This window comes from Hylobates moloch, unplaced genomic scaffold (genome assembly GCF_009828535.3).
Source record: "Hylobates moloch isolate HMO894 unplaced genomic scaffold, HMol_V3 SCAFFOLD_4, whole genome shotgun sequence".
Lineage (NCBI taxonomy): Eukaryota > Metazoa > Chordata > Mammalia > Primates > Hylobatidae > Hylobates > Hylobates moloch.
Genome location: NW_026652279.1, coordinates 166,214,929 through 166,231,103, shown reverse-complemented (window position 1 = coordinate 166,231,103; position 16,175 = coordinate 166,214,929).

The window sequence follows — 16,175 nt, the reverse complement described above, 5'->3', positions numbered from 1 at the left end:
TTTTCATAATCATATTTTCATAAACATATTTCAATGATTTATATTTTATCTCATTTTAATTGTATTCTTATTTTGATTTAATATTTAGCTTTTTAAAAATTAAAATGGTATTCCTGTAAATTACTTATTTTCTATGCCTAGTATTATATGACATCTATTGCCTGTCAAGCCAGTGGCATTAAAAATTTCTTTAAACTAAGTTTGAAAGAACTCTCTGTACCAGAGCAGCTGTCCGCAAAATAAAAACCAACACTCAGAGACCCTTTGGTTTCGGCTCCCTTCTCTTGCTATTGTATTTGCTCTTCTGCACTCCTGACTTCCCTCTTTGCTGTTGGTAAGCACGGCTCCCTCCCCTGCTTCCTTATGGCTTCTGAATGGAACTCTGATTTTGCTCTACTCTCTATCCCTCCCTTTTCCCAGATTGTCATTGACATGTGAAGATCATTCTCTCCTTCCAGAGTTTATTTTACTTGAGGACAAAAAAATGCTTTTAACTTGATAGTGACTTTATGGGTCTACAACGTATAATTTGTTACATGTTGACAGGATTTCTGCATGATTCATGGGGCATCTGTTATTCTCCCTCTGTCTGGCTTGGAGAATGTGGTAGGATTTATATGCTACAGAGTTTATTTGTGAGTATGTCACAGTGTACATTATTTTAAAGACTGCATTAGAACAAAATCAGTTGGTACTCCTTAGCTAAATCTCCTGGTGGAAGTTTACAATTTTACTTGATAATCTGCTTTGAAACCAGAAATGTGTAAAAGCAGGAGTCACTAACTGTCTAGTTATTCTTAAGTATATATAGAGGGACATTGGACAAAGTTTTCTTTTGGACATTGGACAAAGTTTTCTTTTCTGCGAAGCACTTAAATACACGTGTATTAGAAAGGAATTATTATAGTTTAATATAAGGGTTGGAAAACTTTTTATGAAAAGGGCCTAATAGTAAATAATTCAGAATTAATTGGTTGTACATTTCTGTTGCAACTATCCCACACTGTCATTCTAGCACAAAAGAAGCCACAGATCCTACATAAACGGGCGTGTCTATGCTCCAGTCACATTGTATTTAGAAATAGGCAGTGGGCAGAGCTTGGCCCATAGGTTCTATTCACAGTTCGTGAACACCTGGTTTAGTATATTATAAATACATCCCAAGAGCATCTCTTATGTTCTTTGGAACCCTCTGGATGGGGAAAGCATAAACAAATTTCCTCAATGGGGAAAGTATTCACACCCTCCCGGCTGCTATGAGTTTTCTATTTAAAACCTAGCCGTGAGCCTTGTATGACCTGTGATTTTATAGTGATTCTGAACCATTTTTCCTCCTCCAGAAGGAGGTATGTACAGGCGCTCCCCAGTCACATTAGTATCATCTCTCAGCGGTGAGGAAGAGGCACACAGGCACCAAAGAGTGGCATGCAATCATACTAAAGCAATCTCAGCAAAATGGTCATTTGTCTATTTTTCTTTTCCTTTGTCTTGTCTTCCTTTTTTTTTTTTTTTTTGAGAAAGGGCCTTGCTCTGTCACCCAGGCTGTAGTGCCTTGGTGTGATCACATCTCACTGCAGCCTCAACCACGTGGACTCAAGAGATCCATGCCAACCTCCTGAGTAGCTAGGACTACAGGTGCATGCCACCACACCCAGCTAATTTTTAAATTTTTTTTTAGAGACAAAGTCTCACTATATGGCCTAGTCTGGTCTCAAACTCCTGGGCTCAAGTGATCCTCTGTTGTGATCTCTCAAATTGTTGAGATTACAGGCAGTCAGCCAGTCCATTTTTAATTATATAAGGAACTACTTGCTTTTATTTATCTTGTAGCTTTTCATTGTATTTATATGAATCTAACAGCTACAAAACTACTTCAACTTTTATTTTCTTTTCAATACCTTTCATTTAACTAAGATTTAATAAGAAAGAAATTGCTATTTGCTTGGGACCAACACACGACACTCTTAAACAAGGGGCAGGGCCCTAAGATAAGTAACAGGCATTTAGCTTAGATGTGTATTGGTTCAGGGTCCTAAGTCACCTAAGTTTTGTAGATAGTTTCTTTACTCCCCCAAAGGCTAGGACAACTTGGAGGCTCTGATTCCCTTGTCTCTATCCATCCCCTTACATCAGTGGCCTGGCTATCCTCTTCTCATGGTAATGGACAGACACACAGAAAGGCATGTATACACACTCGATATGGTTGAAACTACCCAATTTCTCTGTAAACTGAAAAAGTACAGTGAGAAAAGGAGAAGCCCAAAAGAAAAACCAGAACAGCACCTATAATACAAAAGCTCTCAGAAGACATAGTTGTAAGAAGAACAGACATGAGAATTAAGAATGTGGAATGAACCTGTTAACCTTGCCGTACCTGGGTGCCACTGAAAATACGTTGTATACTCCCCAGAGCTTCTCAAAACTGATCTAAACACTTAAATAGTATGGATTTTATTTTAGCAATTGACAATAATAATCTTAGAAATTTTACACTGGTGATTAATGCGTATACAGCATGGCCATAGAGTCTTGAAATATGTATTGTTATTTCTTTCTGTTTATTTACAGCTTGATTTTGTGAACTAGAATGTCTTTGCTTACATCTACTAAAATGTGCCAAAAGCACAAATTTATGCACTGAATATCAGAGAGAAAAATTATCTGAAGCAACACACCAGATACATTTTCAGGTATTAATAGAAATGTTCTATTAGTGTACCATGTTCATTAGAGTTTTGCACAGAACATCAAACTGTGCATTTTCTAATGAGATAACATACTGAATGAATTGTATATTACAATATAAATGACCATTTACTAAGTTAATTTATTTTTTCTAGACTTTATGACCTCCTTGCAAAACTTTAAAGAAGGATTTGTCAATATTCACCATACTGATATTTTAAATAGTTAAAAATGGCTCATGAATGAACATGTCAGACAGAAATATTAAATGATATTATAGCTTGAATGTCAAACTATAGCTCATGATATTTTCAGTTATTCACTCTGTGAAGGATAATTTGTATTCTGACCTAATCAGTTTATTATTTAATATATAGTTTAATCATATAAATTATGTAATAATAATATGTATAGCCTACATATGTCTTTTTTGTCTTGATTTTTAAAATAATATAAAATTATATTATCTTTAACAAAGAATAAACATTATAATTCAAAAATCTGGTTCTTGTTTTTTAAAATATGTATTTTCATAAAGTTATTAAGTGAAAAAGGCTGGTGCAAAAATCAAGATTGCAAAATATTTTAGCTTTTTGACATTAAAAATGTTATTTTGTTAGTAAATAATTTTCCTTTGCAGTCATTACTATTATTTTGTATATCCTTGATAGCTTCCATTGGTTTCTTCTCTAATTTGCCTGGTGTTTCTTCTTAAATTGTACGCGGACATAGTTGTATTCAAATATAGATATACTGTTGTTTTAAGTGGCATATTTAAAGTACAAGTTTATAGATTTCTTTTATTTAAAAATATACTTGAAATGTTCTAACGTTAATGCTTTTTATTTGCTTCAAAGGGCTTACTGACTCTTAGAGAAATTGTTCTTGTAAAAATTAATTGCCATATACTGTATTTTTGATGCAAAAAATACAATCAGAATGCCAAAATATGCATTTTTGTTTTGTATGAAAAGTAATTGATATATCTTTCTAGTATAATCGTTTTGTTTTAGAATCGTTCTTGAATAAATATCTCTAGCACAGAACTTTGTTCTTCACCTAGATTTATGTTTCCAACTGACTAGATATCTGTGCGGTATGGCTCAGCAAAATCTCCATTCTTAATACAATGAACTAAAACCCTTGACCTTCGTACTCCCTCGCGAGCTTGTCCTTCTAGGACTCTCTGACTTTGTCGTTGGCACGTCTATTTGCTTTTAATTTTATTTTTTTTTTATTTTGTTATGTTTTTAACTTGTTTTTGCCAGAAAACCGGGAGGAGTTCTTGACCTTCTCTTTCTCACACCTCCAATTATAGTAATAGCCCAGCTGTTCTCTTCTGCCTGCTTCTTCTCTTCGTCCTTTTCAATCTAGGCTCTGTGTAACAGTCCAAATAGAGAAAATGTACATTTGTCATGTCACTTGTTTGTGTAAAACTCTTCAGTGACATCTGTTATACTTAGGATAAGATCCAAGGACCTTACTGTTCGGGAAGACACTCTGAACTCATTCCTCTGCTACATGGACAGCCTCGTCTCTCCCGCCAGCACATCCCCACTCACACATGATGCTAAATACATATTGAATTTGCTTTACCTCTCCGGGGGACTGAACCCTTTTCATAACTGTGGCTTCCTAAATGCCTGGAATGGTTTTCCCACCTCCTTGACTGGCTAACTTTACTCTTAAAACTAAAGGTTAAATTTACCTTCAGGAAAAGGCTTCCATTAGAGCTTAATTCAAATCAGGTCAGACTCTTGTTTCCGTGGCTGCACTTCTCATCTGCAACTGCGTGTTAATTGCTGCACCACGTGCTGAGTATCTATCCACTCCATGAGTTCCAGGGTCAGTGAGGACAAGAGACCTGGGCTCTTGATTGGCTGTTACAGCCCCAGTATGTCAGATCATCATACATGTAGGTAAAACAAAAATTTAGTGAGTGAACATGTAAGTTGGCTTTTTAAACAGCTACATCGATTAGTGTCCTTTGAATATTTGTTTTTCTGGACAGTCATTTCTGTCCATTGACTGCAAGAGATTGGATCTGACCACAACCACACGGTACACATATTCACATGCAGCTGGAATTAACTATTTTCTTTGGGTACTAGATGCCTTGGATTTTTTTTCTTCCAGATTCAAAACAAGTAAAAAAATAATTCCTTGACATCATATCGGATTTCCAGTCTAGCTAGGTAAGGTCACTGCCATAGTGAAAAGCAGTGAGGTTCCAGAGGCAAGGTGGTGGGAGCAATACAACCTGGAGACTTTAGAGAATTTAGAAGCAGTAATGTCTGTAGAAAATTCCAAGCTAGTGATAAAACCAACTAAAAGTTGATCCGCTTTTTATTATTACCATTGCCTGGCAATTTTAAACAGTGTCAATGATTAAATACTCCTCTGGGGTAAGGGAGAGAACTTTTGGTTTCAATTCTAAACTTACTATAATCAGAGTTGAGTTTTTATACTACAAGTGTATCCTTTAAATTAGAAGAATTACTCATTATGCTTTAATAAAACCTGTTTCCTACTTGAAAATTAATTTAGAGAATTCACTATTGCATAGTTCCTGTCTCGACGGGACTCAGCTATGTGCTTGTGTTTTAGGAGATTAGTTCATAATAGTTTGAAATTGGGCACAGTTGAAGTCTCCAAATAGCACTACGTATTTCTACATTTAAATGATATATTTGAAATAAACAATGCTAGCACAATGACTGTAATGACTAAAAAAACAGGACTTGAGTTGCTTCAGTTCTTCTATTTTATGTGACCACTCAGTTTTTATATGTGTTTTTAAAGCTTATGGTGAAACAGAATGCTTAATGCAAGGTACTTTCTAAAATATTTTTGTTTGGAAAGTACAAAATTTTATTATTTTTATTTATTTTTATTTTACTTTAAGTTCTGGGATACATGTGCAGGATTGTTACAGAGGTATACATGTGCCATGGTGGTTTGCTGCACCTATCAACCCATCATCTAGGTTTTAATGTATAATTAATAACATCTATATGGAATATTATAAAAAAGCACTTACTGCATTTCTTTTTTGACCATTATTTTATAATACAAATTATGTCTTGATGACTACTGAAATTATGAGATATTGAGCAAGAGATGTTAAGGAGTGATCTACGTTGGTGTCAGATATGCTGGGTATGTCACTAGTTCCCTGTTAATTAAGTATTTACTGGATATGACAGACAAAATATTGTATGTTCATAAAATGTTTCCAGATTCTTCCTGTGTCCATAGGTATACTCCCTTTCCCGGGCCCTGGACATCTCCAGGGGCTGCCTGGCTAGTGGCAGTCATAAAGTGTGGGGAGAAGCGAGGTCATCACTTCCAAACTTCTTCCCTTCATCCTCTTTTTGTTTGCAGCTGGATAAATACAGAAGGACCCACGAGAGGACACCACAATGCCCTTGAGAGTCAGTGAAGACGATGTGCAGCTGATCTCCTACCAGCCGAAGATACCCTTGGATCCTAAGTGAGAAACAAATCTTCATTGGGTGAAGCCACTGAAATTTAAGGGTTGATGTGTTACTGAAGCTTAGCTTGCCTGACCTGACCAATATAGCTAACTCTAAATAAACAAGGCACTTGGGGAATGAGGGAGCAAGAGTGGTAAGTGTGGACTTTAAGAACAGTTCTGTGACGAAGTGGGATTTGCTATGAGCTTGGAGGAAGGAGTGGCAGTCAACCGACTCTTGAACATTCTCAATACATGCCTCACACTTTCATGCCATAAAGCATGACTCACACTTTCATACCATAAAGCATGACTCAGATTTTTCCTGAATCCTGGCATGCCTTTTCCTATACTTAAATATGAATGCCCAGAAGTTAAATAACACCTTCTTAGAAAGCCTTTCCTGAACTCATATGCATACTTTTTAGTCTAGACTCCTGTATCACCTTCATCTTTATGAAACTTATTTTATGTGTTTTTAATGGTTGGCTGTTTACACTATTGTCTCCCTATCTAGCCTTTGATTTCCTTAAGGTTAAAGATCATATCTTTGTATCTTTCTGTGTCCCACAGCACTTAAGAAAACATTTGTACATGATCATTTCATCATTTATTTACAAACACAAATGTGTATTACCTGTGAGTCACAGCCTGTAATGGATCTGGGGATCAATACATGTGTGTCTAATTGAATTAAGATTTGCTAGGGAGAGACAGAAAGGCATCCTGGGCTGATGAAAGCTTTTTGAGTAAAGGAGGACATTGCACAAGGACATGATTTTCCAGGAAGTTCAAGTCCACTTGCAGTTGTAGTGGAAAGTCAATATAGAGAGACCAGGTTGGTGGAAAGTCTTGGGTGCCAAGCTAAGTGGTAAAGACTTGAGTTCTTGAAGAGAAATCAACCAAGTTCAATAGTCTAAATTTTGGCCACAGAAAACTTATAGCAATTAAACACATAAAGCAAGTAATTTGATTCTACTTTATTGTAGAGTACGTGAAAAATATATGGTGTCTTATCTCAAATCATTACTCAGTGTCAGGGCAGAAGTACAATTGATCAAGCCTATAGTCAGCTGCTAATTCACGAGTTTTTTTGTTTTTGTTTTTCTTATGACTTCCTAGGTTTTCAGATTGGGCAAAATGATATCTGCAGACATTAAAGAATACTGGAATTAAGAACACATTAATTTTCCATCCATTAGGGTGACATGTGACACATAGGTGGACTATAAGGAATTCCCTGGCTTGGTGCCTGATTACTTTGCATAGCTGGGGATTCCACTTAACACCCTGCCATGACCCTCTGCTGGTATGCTTGGCTGCCTTAATCTTGGTATATTTCATGTTGAATGGCTGTGACAGTCCAAGTCGCTCCATGGGAAATATAAAATGTGCACTTGTAGAAAGCTATGTCAGTTTTGCTGGTACTGAGTGGCTTCAAATTCAAACCTAGCTGTTGTAAAAACAACAACTAACAGACAACTGTGATTTTAATTGAACATGCTAATATCATGGCCATTTTGAAACAATGGTCAAGTGTAAGTATTTTGAACAAAAGGGTTTCTTAAGGTAATGTGAGTAGTTTCAAAGCATAAATAATATGGCAGGTAATTTGTATGCAAATATATAACTGATAGCATGTATCTATACAAAATTAAAATATTTAAGAAGAACCTTTATTTATGTCCATTGGAATTTCTTGGAGAAAATATATCATGATGCTTTAAAATAATTATTTATCTATCTATTGCACAAAGAAAATATAAAATTTCATGTGGTGATGCTAATAAAATCTGGTTCTTCAATCCTCACCAAACTTGTTTCCTTGAGGCAAAATGAAGCTTCTGCTTGCAATGTTCTGCCTAACTTACAGGTAAATTCTGGGATTGAATAATTTTATAGAAATATAAAATACATACATTAAGAGTTTCTGTTTTTCACTAGAAAGTACTATATAAATGGGTAGGAAACTGACTATGTCATGCCACACTAGTGTTTAAGTCTGAGATCAGGAACTATATTCTCAATTCAGGGCATTCTGTTTTGTAACAAGTGTTATGATTAACTTGAATTTAGTTAAGTATGTCCTTTTTTCTAAAGAAATCAAAGCATTTACTACTGTATTTATTAACATAATACTCTTTCGAAATAAACCAAGAGATTTACTGTATATCATAGCTGGTAAAATTTAACCCAACCAAGTTAATATGACTTGCCCACATCAAGAGTTATAGGACAAATAACATCATACTCCTTTTCTTCACTACAGTAGACCACTAGGAAGGCTGTGAGTTTTATAGCATAATTTGCATGTGGAATTTGCATTTTGCAACATGCCATATGTGTTTCTTATCTTCACATGTGTTAAGACCTTCTATGTTAAAACACATCTTTCAGCTACTCTCTTTTGAAACCCAGTGGATTATTACCTGTAGAAATTCCAGAATCATCAGCTCTCTGTCTACATTTCTGTATTATTCTTTAAGCAACAGCAACATTCAGCCTAGTTGCCCCTACAAGCTTGAAAGCCAAATAAGTCTTTCTGCTGAGAAACTTAGGACACCCTTTAGAGACATGTTGTACTTTATAGACATAAGCCTGTGGCTTCTTGGAGGCTCTTCCACAAAAGTCAGTTGTTTGGTTTTGAGGGGACACGTGATACAGGGACTGAAAGGACATCACTCCATTTCTTACATCATTAACCCAAATTCCTCCCACAGGAGCACACCAGACCTTGACATCCTGGTTTTTCAGGCAGTGGGGGGACCAAAACATTTGATTTTGATTTCATTCAGCTTTATCTATCTATCTATCTATCTATCTATCTATCTATCTATCTATCTATCTATCATCTATCTATCATCTATCTATCTGTCTAATCTATCTATCATCTGTCTATCTTCTATAAAATTATAGGATGAAAGTGAAATGATTGGATGTGTTTTTCTGTGGATTCAACATCCTCTCGAGAAAATGTCGTCAGTTGATCCTCTTTGCTAAATGTCAGTAGTAAAGCTTACATTTATTGCAGTCAAAGCATGCAGTCATACATAAGCAGGATGTGGGTAATAACACAAGCTGGCTGTGAGTACCTACATTTTAAAACCAGGAATGTTGTACTTATCAAGGCAGTCCTGCTTCTTTGGTGAAGATGAGACACCCAAATGTCAGTTAAGGTCTTGACACTAGAATGCCTTAACTTCAAATCTCAGTCCCACAGTGATCCCAACTGTATTGTTCTCTTTTATTAATCTTGACCTGAGTTCTGCCTTTCACATTAGCTCACTTATACTTTTATTTCTCTTCTTTGAGTAGCTGGCCCCTTGCCATACCTCTCCAAATTAGTTCGCGACTTGGTTTTGGTATTCTACGCTTGGCTACCCAGCTTCATTCCTGACCAGTCACATTTGATCTGTTTCTCTTGGCATCAGTTCCAGTGAGAAAAAAATAAAATAAAATAGAGAGGCATTTCTCCATTAAGAAAATAAGATTTACAAAGAAGAGTTTAGCAATTTATGTAAAGGAAGTTTACGTTATTACCTAAGATTAGTTGTGGTGAGGGTTGGGATAAAACATTTCTAAAATTTTGCTCAAGGTGTCAAATATTTCTATCTTGGGAGGCACTAAAAACTGAGTTTAAGGTTTTCTGATTCCAGAGCCTTATCTACTTATTGGTAATATGCATGACTATATCTATATTCAATTGTTTATTTTAAAAATCCTTATTGAGCACCTTAGATATGCAAGGCACTGTGGACAAAACTTAAATGCAATGACCTTACCCTTGGATTGGATTTCTTTTTGTCGGAGGATATCAAGCCATATGAAAGGCCTTAAAATGTAAAGAAGAAATAACTTTTTATTACAGAGCATATATAAACTCTTCAAGAATACAGAATTAATGACTAAGTTATGAGGGGCACTCTGTCAATGATCAGAGTCATGGGTATCCAGGATGAGTAAGAAAGGATAGAACCTCTAACTTGCAGAAGCTCACATCTGATGGCAGGCACGCCATCCGCAGCACACTGTCATGAAAAACCAACTCACATCTGAGGGCAGGCACGCCATCCGTAGCACACTGTCATGAGAACACCAGCTCACATCTGATGGCAGGCACGCCATCCGCAGCACACTGTCATGAGAACACCAGCTCACATCTGAGGGCAGGCACGCCATCTGCAGCACACTGTCATGAGAACACCAGCTGAACGGAGTGACAGACTGACAGTGCATGGAGCATTCTCCCAAAATTCCTTCTGTGAAAATTAAATAGATCTAAAACATCCTCACATGTAGGGTTGTGAGCGCCAGGCCAATGGGTTGCTCATGGGGCAACGTTCTCAATTTAAAGCATGACAGCACAGCGAATTCATCTAAGTCCTTTATGCTAAAAACCTCATAGATGTGAATGGTCCACAAAGAAATCCTAAGAACGAGCTTCCGTGGAGAGCTGAAAATGAACTATATGAAAACGAAGGAGCAGGACGGTCGTTACATAACTTTTATTTCTCAATGTGAACCAGCCTGTGGGGTAAACATGGCATCAAAGAGTGGTTTGGGGGCTCTTCTCTCTGTTCTGCTGGAATTCTAGGTTTCTGCAAAACCTTTTCAAATGATTTGGTAACATCTTCAGGGCATGTGACTGCAGAAGGTCTCTTTAATACTCTTAAAGTTACCCCTTTCATTTTCTACTTTGAATTTATCATTTTTCATCGTTATCTCTGAATCATCATTGTAATGTCTGCTTTTGATTCTGAAGTCAGAATCAGAAGCTAGGCCACTAATATCTGCCAATTATGCCTTCACCACTGTCCGACAAAAGAGGCACAATTGCCAATGCCCAGTCTAATGATGGCTGCTGCTGTCCAAATGGAGCTGCTGATGCCAGCTGAGAGTTGTTCCGAGTCTTCTCTTGTTTGATATCCAGATCTCTCCTGCCAATGCCAGAATGGTTGCTGCTCAAATCACAGGCATTGTCTCCTATTATTACAAACACATCTATCACGAATGCAGCCAATGTTGCAATGTCCCAAGGATATTGTTGCAAGTCACCTCTTTCAGTTTTTACTCCTTTTTTGTCCCTCTGTGGTAGGTCGAGTGATGTTCCACAAGGTTTTCGGTTCCTGATCCCTTGAGCCTGTAAATGTTACTGTCTTTGGAAAAGTGGTCTTTGCAAATATAATGAAGTTAAGATCTTAAAATAGGAAGATGATCTTGGATTATGCAGGTGGGAATGAATGCTATTCTCTAGCCTCCTTAGAAGAGAGAGGCAGAGGGGCACTTGACACACAGAAGAGGCAATGTGAAGAGGAGGCAGAGCCTGCCAGCAGCTGCCAAGAGCTGGAAGAAGCAAGGAACGGATTCTCCCTAAGAGCTTCCGGAAGGCGTGCCATCCTATGGATACTTTTATGTCAGCCCAGATGTACTGATTGTGGACTTCTAGTCTCCAAACTGAGAAAAGATAGTTTTCTGGTCCATGTTTTAAGCCACCAAGTGTGTACTGATTTGTTACAGCAGTTACAGAAAGCTAATATTATAAACTCCACACGCAGTCACCTAGGCATGGATTCCTAGGGGCAGAAATGGGGAGAAGGCATATTTGATTACAGATGGAACCTTTGGTGAACCCAGATGTCAGTCTATAAAAGAGGAGACATTTTCTGCTTCTGTTGTGAACAGAAAGTTATTCTGGGATTAAACTTGAGCCTAATTACAACACGATGCAAACTTGGAAACTTTTCAAAGAGTATCACCAAATACGAACGATAGGCATCAAGTTTGGGTACGTACAGTCTTATGTTTTACTGTCTCAAAAATAACGTCTAGTAATTCGGATGTAAATTATGAGAAAACTAAACAAGCAATGCATATACATAAATGTTGCTTGACAGTGATACGGAAACTGTGATTATCACTGTTGGCCTGGAAATGTTTATTTTAAACATAGGAATGCTATATTGTTTGTAAAAAAAATTCTTCTAAGAAACAAACCCTGAAATCAGTCTCAATTCTACCTGAGGAGAATGTCATCACCATCAATCCATAATGCAATTTGCCGCGGTGCTGGGCACTGCAGGCAGGACACAAAGGATGAGGCCTTTGTCTTCGAGGACTTTGTCTAAATGAATACAATTTAGAGATACATGAAGTATTTTAAAAGGGCAAAAATTTAATAAAAGAATAATAAAAGAAATAAAAAAATGAGATGAGTTATTCTCCTGCAAGAATAATGGTCCTCTGCAAAATGAAGGCCTGCCAATGCTTGGACTGAGAGCTGGCTTAGAAATGAGCACTGCCTGGCTGGAGTGTAGAGTAGGATCAGTGGTCTTATCTTCACCGTGTGTCTGCTCTGAAGGAATTCTTCTGTAAGAGTAGTCTGGACAGATTTCACCCTTAATTGACATTGACCATGAGACATAGTTATTTTGAGAATCCCCTCCAGAATGTCTGGATAGTAAATGGAAGGCTTTCTGGGTGTGGTGCCAAACTGTGGATAAAGAGATGTGTTATCTAGACCTGGAGTACTGTCCCCTGTTACCCAGTGTAGAGGCTGAGCTCTGAAGAGACAGGTTTTCACCCTGGGGGCCTCAGGGAGAGACATAAATGGGCTCAAACCTGGTTCTATGGACTGAATTATGTCATATGAGGTTAGTTAGGATCTCCAAGTGTGTTAGGGATAATTTTGTTCTAATACTAATGCCTGTCTGTTTAGGAGTCAGATACATTGATCCATTCAGGAGAAACTCTTTGAGGTTCCTATGCTAAACTAAAAATAATGTGGAGCTATGGATTTTCACAAATAATCAGGAAAGGGAGTGGCTGGAGGAAAATTATGGCAACAAAACACTGACTGCATATTTTATGCCGAGTAGATGACAAAAATGAGAAGGTGCTGTAGATCTATGACACCCAGAAGGGAAGGATTAATCTTCAGGAAATATCATTAATTATCTACTAGAATTAGCAGCAGAAAAGTATCAGGGAGAGACTGTGAGGAATTACGAGACTGGAAATGACTAGGATTTGATTGTTGTCCATATATTCTGAATGCTATGTCATAGACACAGTAGTGTACAGTGGAGTTGATTACCCTTTAATAGGACTTTATTCTAATTCATGCTTGCAAATGAGAAACGACTGCCTAGGAGATCCTAAGGAAAAACTAACTGGAGTTTCTGCATTGGTCCTTGACTTAAGAGAAAGTTAGCAGCCTCTTAGCAGCATCTGGATTCTTTGGTCCCTGGCTAACCTTGCCAGAGAGGAGACTTATCCAGATTGGTAAGACTCCCAGGGAAATGAGCGAAAATACCCATATACAAGATGAAATAGCTTATTTTCTAGGATCAGTTTATTCCAGGCTGACCATAGCAAAGGAAATCATCCCTGGGGAGCTCATGAAGAAACTTGCAAGTTCCCCTCTTGTCCTCAGGGAACTCCTCACTTTTCAGCGGTTGGGAATGTAACTCATTTAAAAATGTGAGCAACGTAGGCACCAAACTGTGGTTCCGAGAAGCTCAAAAGTGGTGAATGTCTTGTTTAATTTCCTACCAGGCACATAAAAGCCAATCTTCATACAGGCACACAGCATCAAAAAAACCTAACATCTTGTGATGAAAAGCTAGCAAAGCTTCTCCCAAAAAAATTTCATTAAGTCCATGAAATCTGTGTAAATGCTTAGAGTGGGGAGCAGGGAATTTTAGAGACTTCACAGCATGAGGAGGCTCCAAGTCATTTATTGCAACAGTTGTATCTAAGTAAGTGAAAGAGAAATGTTCGTCATTTTCTCCACTTAAAAGACGTTAGCTTACCCCCACTGTATATCAAAGCCACTGCATATGAAATATGTACAGAACTCTCATTGAATGTGAAAAATATGGACAGAGTTTATACAAGTCTCCACACTTGAGAGACACTATTCAAGTTCCCCTTTGGTCAGCTTTGGAGAAGATTTTAGTAAAAATATAAGAATTCATGACTATTTTCAGTTACTTCCTGCTTAATGAGTAAGAGAAAAAGACAAAACCAAAAGCTGTTTTTATGTTTGATCCTCCTAGAGCACCGACTAAATTGTTCATGTTTGAAATCTCAGTTTCCTCTTCTAATTTAGTCTTGCTTGAATCATTTAAAAATTATCTTAGCTCATGCCTTGATCATTCACTATTATACTAAATATTTCCTGAGTATCTACCATGTTCCAGATGCTAATCAGATGCTGTCTTTGGCACAAGGGACATTAAGGTGAATATAATGAAGAAACTGCCTTCAAGGGAGGCACTCTCACTCCTAGGAGAGACGAAGTGATTATGATTCCACGTGGCAGATACTGGCGAAGGAGGTGGAAACAGTTGAGGAAGCACACATCTGTGCTGGATGTGCAAGGGAGAAAGTGGCTTCATAAAGGAGAAACGTTTTTAGATAAATCCTGAGCATTGTTTATGATGCAGTGAAGTCCATTAAGAGCAGCAGGAATCACACACATAAGGAAGACGAGCATATTTGTGACTACATATTTGTGAGATCTGTTTGGAATGACAGTATGCATGCAAGAATGACAGTGGGGATTACAGATCACCAGACAGAATCAGATGAAGGACTTTGTATGAAGTGCTAAGAAATGGTTACTCTATTGGACTGACAGATTGTTATAAGGCTATTGAGATAAATAAGGTTCGAGATGATGAGAATCTGGAATTTAGGATTTGCAATGAAGGACTTGACAGTGATTTAATCATTCTGGTCCTCATGTCTTCAGTTGGAAAACCGATACAGCAATGTTTTCCTTTTATGACAGATTAAATGAGCTAACGTTTGTAGTATGCTAAAAGTCATGCACAGCACCTCACAATCACCACCCTTTCCTTTTGTCTTTTCACTTCCAGTCTTATGCAGCTCAAGCCACATTTTTCTCTAAAAGCTTGACTGGATTGTGTTTTCCTAATTTCTAGTTCTGTGGCACAAAAGTGGTGGACATTTGGCAAACAAATAAATAGGCGATGATTGGTTGACTATTGCTTGCTCTATAGCTAAGTTGAAAATAATATTCACTAATGTGGTTTAAGAATGTATGCAAAAGTCATTGCAGAAAATTGTAAAAAGGGCAAGTAACACATGTTGATATCTAGAGATATATAAATAGAGGCAAGCGAAGCTTAAGTCATATTAGAATCCAACATTAGGTATTGGTAGGAATTTTTAAAAAAGAAATCTCAGAAAATATAATTGCTGTTCATGGGGAGAATTGTTATGTAAGCTCATGTGGGCTGCTTGATATCTGATACCTGAAATTTCCTGTCTTCTGTACATTTCCTACTATTTTCCTTTCCTCAGAAGAAAAGCCAGAATCAAGGTTGACCTCAGAGGCCAGGCAGTCCTCACCTGAGTTGTGCACCAGCCACATGGCCACCGACAAGTGGTGTTGCAACATTCTATGCAATGGGCAAATTATGAAATTTATTTTTTACAGTAAACATTTATTTCAGTCAATTGACTTTAATTAAATTTAATGTCAATTGACTTTAATTAAATTTAATGTCAATTAAATTTAATGCAATTTCCACTCAATTTTTCTAAAGTACAATATGGATATTTTAAAATGATATAAATCCTAAATTTAATTAATGTATGTATATCTTTACTTAATTAAAATATCATTTTTTAAATAGAAATAGATGAGTTCTCTAAAAGTCCGTGTTGCTTTTGGAACAAGTTTTTGGAGTGTTTTTTTTTTTTTTTTTTTCTTTTTTGAAGTAAAAGTAGCACTTTGGCAAAAATAAAAATAACCCCTAAACTCTGAATGTTTGCCTCCACATTTTAAAGAGAAGTCCAGACATGGCAAAGAACATTCTCCCAAAAGAGGTTGGGAATGTGCTGGCCAGTTTCCCATTATCGTTATTGCGCTGTAAAACCTAGAACTTTGCCTAATACTTCATTTATGTTTCCTTATTTATGACTCTTAAATGGTTTACTTCTTATAGTTCTTCCCATTTTGTGAACGTTTTTAAAAGTTCATAGC